Source organism: Oryzias latipes, chromosome 19 (genome assembly GCF_002234675.1).
Source record: "Oryzias latipes chromosome 19, ASM223467v1".
NCBI classification, from domain to species: Eukaryota; Metazoa; Chordata; class Actinopteri; order Beloniformes; family Adrianichthyidae; genus Oryzias; species Oryzias latipes.
In genome coordinates this window covers 10699995-10713608 of record NC_019877.2, presented here as the reverse complement: position 1 = coordinate 10713608, position 13614 = coordinate 10699995, and the positions used below count along the sequence as shown (strand labels likewise).

Sequence of the window (13614 nt, the reverse complement as noted above, 5' to 3'; positions counted from 1 at the left end):
CAACTCAAGCTTGAGATCAGAAAGACCTCTTTGTCATCATCTTTGTTTGTTTTGTTGATGCAGTGTAAAAGCTGCTACAGCCATGCCTGTGCATAGGAATAACAGATCGGAGAATAAAAGTCTGAATGTAATTTGTTTTTAGTCATGTCATAAGAACTCTGTCATGTACCGTGATCACTCCACTACTGTAACGTCTCCAGGTCCGAGGAATGGAGCAACTGCAGACCTCTGCTTGCAAGTCAAGCTTCCACTCTTGAGAACGCAGACAGATGAGAACATGGAACCAGAGAGAAGAAGAATCAAATCTAAAGAGAAGAGGAGTCACAGAAATCTGATCATACTCTAATCTTTCCACAGTGCAATAATGACCCACTTTATGATTTTAATCAGTAAAATGCTTTTACACTGACTTTTTTTTTTTAATATTTTGGGTTTTAATGAGTAGATTCAGTTTTGACATAATGCCAAAGTTACCTTAGGGTCTTCGATGTGGACTCACACACTCTCCTGTTATCAAAAGGCTGTACGAAAACCATTTAAGTCTCTTTAAATTGGCAGATGTCGAAAAAAGAGACTGACACTATAGGAGCAGGGGTGGGTGGTAAAACTTCCACTGTAGCTCAGAACATCTGTTAAAGTTTAAGACATGAGATGGGTGGCAAAACGGTTCTGCGGAGTAACATTCTGGGCTGAGGGTGCTCTAAATTCACTCACTGACAGCACATCCTGAAAATTCTGTTTAACACTGTTAACACAAGCTCTAAATTTTCATTATCTTTGATTTTATGTTAAATGCAAATAGTTTTTGCATGTAGCAACATGCAACAGACAAGCAGAATATGCTTACACAGGTTCATAGAAATATTTTCATTTCCATTTTTTCCCAAAATTAAAAAAGCCTGCCTTGGCTTTGAGATGAGTTAAATATTTCATAGCACCACCGGCTGACCTCAGGTCATTTGTAGTCAAGGCCAAGATACTCAGACAAGATAAACGAGGCATTGTCATCAGCCACATCTGCACACAACACAAAGAGACCTCTGAATTACTGTGAGGAGCCTTTGTGAAGAACAGACTTTTCATTGTAGGCAAACGATGAAGATTACCCTTGATTGAATGATTCACTGTGGCTGCAGACTGTCCAAGTGTGTGGGATGAGAACCGGCGCTATCTTTGCTCTTCTCTTCACCTCTGCCCATTTCTCACTTTTCACTATTTATGAAGCACTGCAGTGTCTGTGGCAGTTCAGGGCTGTGCTGCAGCCTATGGGGAGCCTTCCTCAATCCCAACAAAACCATACCTTTCCTACACAAAGGCGGCTGAAATGACTTATGCAGAAAGAGATTAGGCAGAACGGGATACATTTTACCAACCTCTCCTCCGAAGACAAATGACTACAAACACTCAACCCGTGCGTGCAGCATACATTCAGACATGAATACAGAGCACAGCGACTCCCAGAGTCTTTGTTTTCTCACCAGTCAGTAAAGCTCTGCAGCCAAGAGACAAATCGCTGCGCTGCGATAGAACTACAGTGAAGGATGAAAGTGCATCGAGAAAGGCAAACAAGCATCCTATTACAACCGCCACTTAGCAGCAAACACATCTATTAAAGCAAGTGAGCAAAGCTTGAGGTGAGCCGGCACACACAAGCTGCTTTTCAGGGCTACGAGATTAAGAACGGAGTGTGCCGGGAATTTTGACAAGAAAGAGGAAGGAGAAAACAGAAGGGCCTCCTTCTTTCCACATGAGAAGGGGGTCAGTGGTGAAGCAAAGGGAAGTAGTGAACCTCTTGTAGCTGAGACGAGAAACAGAATCTTTTTTACTACACACATTGAGATGACATCACCTCCACAAAGCAAGGCTGTTTAGCTCATCAGTTGCAATGCAGAACAGTGATTAATGGAGATTTAACTCACTGACCTCATAATAGCATCTTCTTGCTTCTCTGTTTGTGTGCCACTGCAACTCCGTTTCCACCCACTGCTTCATCCCCAGGGTTGCACCTTACTGTAGTCATGAGTGATATGATGGTTCACAGACAAAAACTCATAATTCCCACTGTTTCTTACCCACAATAATTACCGTGGTGCAAACTCTGACTGCCGTTGTCATGGTAATTCCCTTTCAGGGGTTATAGTGTCACTTGGGCTCCAGCAACTGAGAGAATGAGGTGATGAGAGGAAGTTTGGATTAAAAAGAAAGGTTGAAATAGACAGGCATGCACAACTCATTATGCGCCAACATATTTTTTGTCTCATCGTGTTGCGTGGCATGTACTATTGGCAGTTTACCTTGACTTGAAATGATCTGACCACAGTGCTGCTTCACGTCAATGCCAGAAAATGAATTTGATGTGGGCGAGCGGGGATAAGTGATCATTTAGAGCAGAGCTGAGCGCCAAGAGGTCCCAGAGCAGAAACCTGCTCCCTGCCATTTATCCACTGCATTCAATGGATATGTTGGGTTCAAGGAAGGGTCAGGGAAACATGGGAGACACACATGTCAAACAATACATAATGGAAGAGAAAAAGAGGATGATAAAACGTGTTTCATCATTTGGCAAACAGATATCCCTGAAATAGAAAAAAAAGAAAAGCTTTGTGGATTGAAGCATTCGATCATCATTACGGAACAACAAGAGGCCCCTCTGACAGTTGGAACAGACTTAATGCTGAAATGAGGATGGCTCAGTTTCTCCAGGGTCCTCAGTTTTGGCAAATCCTTGTTTGAGTGCGTATGCATGTGTGTTGTGGTTGTCACAGTGCCCTTCAGAAACCAAGACACCAAAGCTAACATGACTTTCTTTGTTCTTTCAGAAATTTCCTTGCAACATTTTATCTACTCATCTCAAACTCATTTTTCGTCAAAGATCCACTCCAATAAAAATTGTGTTTTGGGTGTTTTTAACATGTTCTTGTGGCATTTTTCTCATGATGGAGTAGAAAATGTAAAAGAAAATTAAGCTTTAAAATTGCATTTCTGAATATTTCTTTGTTCAAATCGTTGTGAACCAGGAAAAGACTGAGCAATCCACAAGCTTCCTGCTGCACTCCATTCTGGAGCATCCTCTTGCAGATGATTGGACCCATGTACGTCTTTGTTCTTTTCATCTGAGCTGACATCTGGCTCCATAGCTCCAATGTTGCTCGCTTTAACCAGTAATGTTATGTCGAGGGTGTGAGGCGCTTTAAGCTGGGGGAGAGCATGTAAACAGATAGGTGACAGGAAGTGTGGACGGGCTTATTCCGTGCCAATAAAGGTCAATAACTCAGAGGTGAATTTTGATGAACTACTGCTGTTCTGCAGAAACGATGTCCTAGAAAAAACAACTGTTTAAAAGAAAAAAATTTACTTAAAAACAGCATAATCATACTTAAAAGACCACTGGAAACCCTTTTGAAAATAGATCAAAAGGTTTTCGGAATGAAACTTCCAACTTGCTATGGTTTTATTTTAAATTTTCCTTGTTAGCCATATCCAACCGTCCAAGTCTTTCAACTAGATCTTGAAAAAGCGTTGTTAAAATAAAAGCCCTGCAACAACAATAAACTACATCTCACGTCATTCCAACTGGTTTTTGAACCAATTAGGCAGCAAAAACGTTTTAGAAATTCAATGAAAATACACTGCTCATTCAGCTCATTCATGTTGAACATGTGAACATTCAAAGAGCTACAGTTTGACAAAGAAAGTGTGTTATTTAGATGTCCCCAGCGACAGCTCAGGTGATAACAGGTTAAAAGAGAACTGAAGCCAAGTCAGTTCACCAAGTGACCACTAAGGACGTTGTCACACAGCTAGTCAATCCCTGTTTAGTCAAAAATAAATGTCTTAATTTGTCAGCAGAAAATAATGTTCTTAGCATTGAGTTTCAAAATTATCAAAATTGATCAAAACGTATTTTATCTCTGCAACCCCAGAGTAGTACAAAAAAATCCAGATGTTAAGTTTTGCAACAGCATTTGACTCCTGCTCCTCTTGCTGCCTTTATAATTTTCAGGTTAACTCCAAGCAGTATGAGAAACGGCAACACCGAGGAGCAAACATCCTTAAGTTACACTTTGATGGACATAGTGGTCCATTTCTGCCATTGACTTAAAATGTGACCCCATGCTCATTTTTTGCACGTCTTATTAGCACTCACCAAACACTACACTGCGCAGGTTGCACAGTTGCTGCATACTGTCCATACTGTGCCTACAGACAATTTAATGGAAATAGGATGAACTGCTCCTTCAATTTGTTTAGATCAAAGCTAAAAGCATGGAAGGAGAGCAACATTTAGCATTCGCTTTAAACAAACCCAGTCCTTTTTAAAGCATTTTATTGTTGGGAAACCTTATTTCAGGCATGTGATTCCAAAAGCAACGGCAACCATTGGAAGCCAGGTATCCTCAGTCCCTATACCTGACTCCAACCTTCAGTGGCAGAAAATCCATACACTCTTAAAAAGGAGGACTCACATCAGATTATAGATATATGAAATCCATCTTGTTTCTGAACTCTGTCCTTTGTAGGAAGCAGATCAATGGAAAAGCTACTGTTTAAGCTGTCTATAGCGACAAGCAAAAATCATTATTAAAAAAAAAGCCTCTTGGAGATACTTGTAAGGCTAAACATGGTGCTGCAAAACAGGAGGAAGTCAACAAAGAGAGTTTTAGCTCATAAACACATCCTCAAACAAACCACACAACTACTGAAATGTTGCAAAACTCCACATCTGTTCTATCAAAGCAACAAAAAGAAGTTAATTTTTTTTGCATTGCTATCTATAATTATGGAAGCATATCTCTGTTTTTTATAAGAATTCATAGATCATCATAAACTTAATATTCTTCTTTACATTTTCTCTAAATAGTATTATTGTTAAAGAAAATGAATTATTGTTAAAACTTGACATAATTTAACAACTTATGGCTAAAATAATTAAATTAACCTTGTCAAAATATATGTTGCAAAAATGTTTTACAAAAAATGATGAATAACCTCATCCGTTTAGATTAGCAAGTGTTAACAGATGGTAAAAAAAATAAAATAAAGTAAAGCTGTGGATCATTATAAGCTGGAAAATCAGAATAAAAAATCATGTTAAGTAATTCAGGTTGCTTGTGCTGGAATGCCTTTCCATTTTTCTTGTGAATATTTTTTTTTTTTTTAACTTGTCCTGTCCAACAGCTAGGCAGGCAGATGAGAGCTGAGGGCCTCTTGTGTTGGACATATTTTACTTTAACAAGAGGGGTTATTAATCTTCAGACAAACCAAAGGTATGACTGAATAAACCCCTTTTGTAATTGAGGCCAAACTTTATTAATTTCAACCATGTTTGAAAATCTTTGGTGTTGGACCGGACGGAAAAGGAAAGAAAGAAAGAAGAGAGAGGGATGTTAGAGAGGGGGGGGGGTGATAGTGAGAGGGGGGGTAAGACCATGAAGCAGCATAGAGCAGACAGGTTTACTGGTTGTTTATCGTTACGGTACAGTTCAAATGTAGTACAAAAAGGGCGGGGCCTGTCCACACACACTCAAATGTTATCAACACACCTGCTAGCTGCAAAAATGTCCACCTGTCAACATGCACACAAAACAGATAGTGTTCACAAACGCATACCTATGCCTTTAAACCAACTAGTGTGAAATCTTTCATTCATTCAATCATACAAACTATTAGTGCAAAGGTGAGCTAACACCTGTGTTCAGGTGAGTGTTTATGTTCTTCTAAAATGTGTAACACTCTTCAATTTCTCAAATGGATGGATGGTGGAATGTGAAAAGAAGGAGGAGGAGCGCCTAGCCACCCCCACACCCAGACCCCCGCCGCAGCAACAGCGGCAGCCGGAATCCCCCCAACGCCACACGGGAACAGGCAGGGAACAACCGCCCCCCGGGCGACCAAGACCGCCACCCAGGCCAGGGCCAGCAGGACCGCCGCGAGGCCCCCAGAGCCAGAGAGCAGGGAGGCGCGGAGGGAAAGAGAGCGCCGCCCCAGCCCAACCAGGAAAGCAGCCCCCCCCGCCGCGCCGGGAGAGCCCAACGCAGGGCCCCACCGGAGAAGGATGCCCACAGCCCCAGACGAGCACCCAACCACCACCCAGGAGTTCCGGGCATCCCCCCGCCCCAACCCCAGGTACGAGCCAGGACCCCCCAAGGGAGACCCGCTCCGCACTCCAGGCAGCCACCCACCCGGCCCACAGTTGGTCCAGGGAGGAGCAAGGCAGGGGCCCGCCGCCCCCGCCCAGGAGGGGGGAACCCCGGGGAAAAAAGGGGGCCCACAAGGGGTGTTGTAAATATGGCCCGACCAGGCTCGGCCACTGTTGGAAGTTTGGCGGGGCCCAGCGCTCAGGGGCAAGGACCAGGACCCACCCCCCAGGGACACGAACACCCCCGGCTCAGGTGTAATGTGAACCCCCCACCGTGCGGAGAGAGCACCGTCGTGAATCTTGTGAATATTTTCAATTGTTTTGCTTACAGGTGGTGCTGGGTGCATTAAAACCCTATGTTTTGGTGAATAAACTGAACATTTCTATGAACATTTTTACCTGTTAAGAATGTCGGTATGAATAAACGCAGCGCTCCATTTCATCCTCCTGACGGGGACATTTTTACTCCTGTTGCAAATGGCAAATTCTTAGCTGCAGATGCCACATCGCTATATATTTATAAGTTGAGCAAACCTATTTTTAAGTAAGGTTTCCAACTTTTACACATCACAAAACCCTATTTTACTTTCATCTCTTTTGTAGTTTCTTTGATTTATACAGAAGGTTTTAGTTCTTGTTCAAATTATACACAGTTACTTTTTAAAATTTTGTTTAGGCTTAGAGTTTATTTACCAGCCTTTACATAATCAGGTTGTTTTTCTATATTCCATAGAAGCTTTTCTTTTGAGTACATTTGCTTTAAAGTTTTTTTCAGACTGTACAGGCTTGCAAAGAGTAATAAAATGGCTCTTTTTAAGTGCCTCTGATTATCAAGTCATCTGAATAGGAAGTGTTTAGTGAACTATCTTGTAAATAGGAGAGATAACCCAGCTCTCAGCAACATGACACAGCTGTTTTTTTCTCTCCTTTTGTCTCTAATTTTTGTCCACAATCCCAAAAAAGTAGAAAAAGTATTGGTAAAGCTGATCAACAAAACATGTCAACTCTTCTATAGGTCAAAGTGGTTCTCACAGTGACACTAGGGCAGGAGGTGGCATATTTCATTGACTTACAACTAATTTTTATCCTATTAGATTATGTTTAAACACTATAATTTTAGTAGACCTCTAGGAATCCAGGACTCTACAAATTGTCAGTAAAACCAAAATATTCACAAAGTAAAGTTTCTGTTTAAAAAAACAATAAAAAGTGGTAAAACAGTTTCATGTGTGGCAGCGCAGATGTTGAGAAATGGTTAGAAGTATCAGGAAATGCTTATTAGCCTATAAACCTTAAATATTTTTATTTAATTATTTTTAAAAATGCTTTAGCACTTAGGCAATGCATGTTACATCAGATATGGCTCCTTATCTGATGATACATAATTGTGGAACATCAAATCCCTATAATTACCGAACCAAGCAGTAATGTTAGCTGTCATATTATCGCTTTCTATATAAACTGTCCAGACGATATATTTTTAAAGATAATATCAAATCCACAAATTGTACTGTTTTTATAGAAATCTACCATCTTGGGAGGCCATTAAAGCATTTTCCTCCTCCGTTCTGTACTGTTTACCTGATAGTGAAGCTGCCCTTGACCTTGATGCTGAAAGCCTGATAAGAAAAAAAAAAAGGAAGAAATTGTGTTTTTGTTTCAGTGCTGGCTGAAAGTATGAATGTCTAGCAAAAAAAAAAAAAAAAGCCAATTAATGGAAAAATTTAACATTTTTGCGGACGTTTGGATATTACATATTTTTATTGTTATCATAAAAATAAAGCCAGACACTTTCCTTCCAGGCACTTTGTCCATATCTTCTGCATGAAAGTGTGCGGTATGGTCTTCCGTGGTTTTCTCTTTTAACTTGTCCAGTACCCTGTTTGTGTGACTTGTTGCCCAGCAACCCCTGCCAAACACACCTGTAGATCAAGGAAGCTGTAAAGCAACAGAAGTAGATGTTATCATAAAAAGGATGTCCATACAAGCGTAAGTGGCGTTTGCACAGATTCTACTGAGGCCTAACAGCTCGTTGCAGCCTTCCTGTCATAAATCTCTCAATCTTTTTAGCTTGATCTGTGCAGCGCTGTCATCCTGCAACAGATGCAATCCATTTCTGCAATGATTTCCAACAAATGTACAAATTGATGTATTTAGTTTGAAACAAACCACTTTGTCTTCTGAACTTCAGTTACTGCTCCTCACAGAAGCAGCAGCTTTTAGGGTCAGCTGAAACAGACAGGACCATCTATCTCTCAGCAAAAAAGGGGAGATCTCCACTTTAGACAAGGCAAATTGTTTTTCTTTTCAACTTAATGCGTTAAAGGACCAAATAATTTTTCAGAGGAGGTTCACATCATTGTTATGAGGCTAATGGAAAAGGTCTTGTTCCACTATTAATCGTGAAGAAGGCCTGCAGTGAGTTTACAGGCCAGGCACAAAATGAGACACAAAGAAGCGCATGGAGGATAAAGAACATCAAAAATAGAGCATTTGTATCTTTTGCAGCTTAGTGACTCGTGTCAGAACATGACTGCAACATTTTACTTTGAATTATTTCAAACTTTCAATCAGGTGTATCCGTAGCATTGAGGAAATTATTGTACAAGGAATTTACTAAGCTCCTCTGAGGAAAAAGATCTTCTAAAAATCAACCTGACCTTAGGAAACAGGTGACATTTTGCAGTTTGGAAGCTGAAACCTATCCTCAATGATAAAGACAGGCTCATACTTAAATGTCACAGAGCCCGACAGACTTGCTTTTATATTATTTAGAAACTACTATCACACTGACATGCAGTTTTTCACTACTGCTTCCAAAAATGTGCCATCAAATTTTGGCTAAGCCTCATGATGTCTTGGTAACATTTTAATTTAATAGTAAGTAAATAGTTACCACAGTATGTATTTATGATAAGAGGCTTTTCAATTTGACTTCAAGTTATGGGAGAACAATGAGGCCAGAAACACTGAGTTTACCTCCTGCCAGCTTATTTCTCAAAGGGAAAAAATTAAGTTTTAAAACCTTTAAATTGTGCCCATACATTTTCCTTTGAGAATAAAAATGTCAAGGTGGGATATATCTCTAATTTACTGCTGTGAGCTCAGCCTGCTAAACAGAGATTGAATAAATTAGACATAATCCACACAAACAATTAAAATGCAAGACTGACATAATGGAGGCTCAGTGTTGCAGAGACAAAAAATGATCAATAGTGTCTCATAATCACAACATATCGGTTTGTAATTAAGGAAAAGAAAAAGCAATATGTCTAACTCTTTTTAAAGATCCTCTATGTTCAAATTACAACATCAGATCATTTTATTGATCAAAAGAGGGAGCAACAAGTCAATTCAGTATAAAGGTCCAATTTACAAATAAGTCCTGCACAAAGATTGCAGGAAAAACCTTCACATCAGAAAAATCTACATATCTGGAATGATTACAACATAACAGATCTTTCTGATATCTTATATGTTTTGCCAATAATAGTTAGGCAACCAACAAGTTCCGCTAAGACCCAAAACCCTGAAAACCATAGAAGCATAGAAGCAAAAATAACGTGTGTGTCAACGGCTGACTTCACAAAAATTATATTTAAGGTAAATTAATAATTTCCCAATTGACATAATGATGAACAGAGATGTTGGGAATCCAAGCCAGGGAAGGAATGGGAGAATGCAGGAGTATTAACATAAAACAAAGGAGTTATTTGTGTCCTGACTTAAAATTATTGTAAAAATCCAGTTAAAAATAACAGAAACAATGATTTCTAAAAGCTTAATGATTAAGAGGGTGATGCTTATCGATGTCTCACTCTGATTCTTTTTCTAAAGAAGCGATAAACTGTTAGGGTGGTATTAATTTCACACCAGTGTCGCAGGGATTTTGTTATTCCTCTCACTGCACAGAAGCAAAGGAAACATGTTGTCAACCCTTCGCCTCTTTCTCTCCGTGCACTGTGAGCTGCTGTCTCTCCCACTTCTTCGTTGCCCATGGCCTGAGGGAACAGTTGGCTTTCTGAATACTCTTCCCCTCCTTTGTGAGCTCACATTGATTGGCTCCCTGCTCCCCCAAAAGCAAAGCAGCATGGGGCGCCAGCAGTCAGCTTTCTGCTGGTGCTGCTAAACATAAAGTCTGAGGGAAAAAATAGTAATTTAGCATATTTTTGGCATCATTACGACCTATTAATGTGCATTTCTTCTATTCTGGTCTGTTTTTTATGCTGTAATGAGTATCAAATGTGTTGAGCTCCTCTCCCTCATGTCTCCCAGTCAGAAGCAGTGGAATCATCAAATTGCAGAGACCTGTATTTTTGTCCTATAATTGGCCCGCTGTTCACCTCCATTAATTGTATGCCTGTTTTTTTTTTAAACCAGACTCCACCACACCCCCAAGAACTTGTTTTGTTTTTTGCTCAAAGATGATGAAGGACCGAGTTCACGTGGCAACTTTGTTGAAATGAATTTCCCAATTCAAGTTTAGCAAAAGAAACAAACGTGCCAACACATTTTTTGGAATTAGTGATACAAAGATAAATCACTCAGCATTAGCTGTCAAACCCAGGCGAGGATGTGGACTTGGAGCCTACTTTGACTGGAGGAAAGCCAGTGGATGGTTGGCTGCGGAGGATGTGGGCTGGTCTCTGGAGCATAGCGGTTGTTCATTCATAAACCAGGTGGGAACTTTAAATTAAAACAGACGTCTCCTTGCTCCTCACTCCTGCAAAGTTCACACTGTGCCTCTTTCCCCCTCTTAAGCTGTCAAAGAATGCGAGTAAAAAAATTCAAATTCTTTCAGAAAAGACCAAGGACAGACAGAGAGTAGCACTAATGAGGAGAAATCAACAGTTATAGTTGATCAAAACAAAAAAAATAATTAAAACACAAAAAAAAGTTAACAATTTGTTATTTTTTAATTTACATTCAAGTATAAAAATCTTTGTTAGCAAGGTTGTTTTAAGCTATGAACACATGACATGAGACGTTAAGCATTTAGTGTTCACACTGGACTGTCGCTACCAGATACTAGCGCTTGTCTGCCACCTACAGTTGGAAGCAGTGGCGGTTCTACACTAACTTACTCCCTGGGCGAGTAACCCCACCAGCGCCCCCCCCCCCTCCCCCCCCGCACACATACAAAATTTGACAACATCCTGCTGTGTTCCCTATCTTCTATTTAGCCATTTTACACAAAAAATGCATGAATTTTCTAGACTCGTATTACAGGGGGGTCAAACTCAGTCACACAGGGGCCTAAGTTAAAAACACGCTTAAGGTTTTGGGCCGAAGAAGATAAATGTTTACTGAACACACTAAAGCTAAACTTTTAAACCTTTTAAACTGAACTTTTTGAACATAAATATGAATAAAAACAGGAACACAAGTTAAACCTTAAATAACTTGTAATATTTTGTTCTCCATATAAATATATTCTGTCAAAATTATACAAATATGAACATGCTGCAGGACAAAAAACAAAGAAAGCCTGGAAATATTAATAAGAAATTATATATCAAATAATTCCATTTTTTTTGCTCTTTCATCATTTTTTAGAGCATTTTTTTTAGAGCTGGACTCCTGCTTCATTTTTAGCAATAATTTCTTAATGTGTGACGTCCTGTGTGTCTTTGTGAAACATATCAGAGGGATTAGATCTAAAAAATAAAACTTATTGTGATTAATATGTTTAGGTCTTATAAAACATTAAAGACTAAATCTTAGAACTCATCAGTGGGATTACTCCAAAAATATTTGGCATTTCCCTAAATTTGTGCAACACCAACAGCAGAAATCCTCCAAAAAAACTCAATCCTAAAAAAATGGTCTGATCTCATCCCCCCCCTCCCCCTCCCCTTCCCTCTGACACACGCGGCTCCGTCTCTATGACGGGAGGCGCAGCTGCGGCCCAGAGTTGATTGTCAGATAGAAAAAGACTCCCAATCACCTGTTAGTGTGATTCAGCCACCGGCGAGTTGCGCTCCCCTCTCGAGTTTTTTGACTTATGTTCCAAAGACTACCGCAAAGAGGTGTGGCCGCAAGCGTCTTGCAGCAGAGGGCGGTGGTCACGTGCGCATCGGGTATGCTGTGTCGGAGCAAAGAATTGTGGGAAATAATCTCCATTGCCTGCTTTTTTCGAAATTGGGTTGAGCACGGGTGTTTGTTCTGCCTAATTCCTTTTCATGTGCCTGTTTTACGTTGTTTCACTCTGAGGTATTCTTTTTTTTTTTTTTTTTTTGCACCATAAGTGTGAAGAGCAAATAGGAGGAAGACATTCTTAAGAGTCTGATGTGTCAAACTAAATGCACTAAGTGTCGGCTGCTGAAACAATTTCAAATTAAAAGCTCCAAGCTTCCTCTTTGAATATAGTATGTAGCACATTATGTGTAACGCCTCAGGCACTGCAAATGCCGCCCCCTATTAAGTGCCGCCCTGGGCGACCGCCCACATCGCCCATATCAAAAACCGCCACTGGTTGGAAGAGGCCTGGTGCGAGATGTCGAAGCTGCGCAAATCTTTCTCCAGGCTTTTTCTTTCACAGCTCTATTCCGATACACGAAAGACTTGGGCCATGTCTGAATTCCTCTCAATCCCTAACTACAGAAAACGATATAGTGCGGGACTATTTAGTACTCACTACTGTTATTTTTTTAATGTCCAGTATGACGACTTATTGATATGAGTGTTTTATGACTTCTATTTACGGGTACACAGTGTTCAAATGATGGAAACATTGATGGTTTATAAAAAAATAAATTTAAATTCATTAGTTCGCAAAAAATGTTCAAACGCAATTCATTGTGGTCTATATTTGCCAATCTAGTGCTCATCTATAAACCTTGTTTTTTCGCAGAGATTTCTGGAAAATTTCTAGGGCTCAATTTTGGAATTGTAGATTTGGACAGCACTACAAAATATCGAACTCAATATATAGTGCACTATGTAGTGAGTAGTAAAGAAAGTTGGATACACCCTCTATGTCATATAATTCTGACCTGGCACAAACCACAACTGTTAATCTCTCCTCCATGATCAAATTTCCAACCAGTTTCAAACCGTGAATTAAAGCGCACACCATCCACACGTCAATACCAAGACTGAGGCTCCTTCAATAGTCACTACATAGTGCACTATTTAGTGCGTTCACCATTTTGTAGTGCTGTCCGAATCTACGATTCCAGATTCAAGTGCCCAAGAAATTTCCCAGAAGTCTCTGCGAAAAACCAGTGTGCATCAATGCTCACTAGATTGGCGAATATAGTTGCATTTGGAGAATTTTTGCAAAGAAAATGTATTTTTTAAATAAAATATCAATATTTTTATTTTCAGAACACAGTGGATTCATAAATGGTCGTTGCAAAACGCTCATATCAATGAGATTTTAACTTTATGAAATCGATGATGTCATATTCGCCGTATTAAAAAAAAAAAAAAGTATTAAGCATGGTGTCCGAATTGCTTTTAAAATCCAGGGC

At 39.9% G+C, this 13614-nt stretch overlaps 1 long non-coding RNA gene across 3 annotated transcripts; it reads right to left on the bottom strand.

The window, feature by feature from the left end:
• Positions 1–35: 35 nt before the first annotated feature.
• Positions 36–11174, bottom strand: LOC110017200. Of its 3 annotated transcripts, none has more exons than XR_002292517.2 (5): positions 7721–11174; positions 2295–2444; positions 2086–2160; positions 170–2010; positions 36–86 (listed from the first exon to the last, which is right to left on the bottom strand). It is a non-coding gene; the product is annotated as an uncharacterized LOC110017200 (long non-coding RNA). The 3 variants fall into 3 exon arrangements; XR_002292518.2 differs by lacking the exon at positions 7721–11174 and having other exon boundaries at positions 170–1017; positions 1107–2010; positions 2295–3278; XR_002292516.2 differs by lacking the exon at positions 7721–11174 and having other exon boundaries at positions 2295–3279.
• Positions 11175–13614: the final 2440 nt, after the last annotated feature.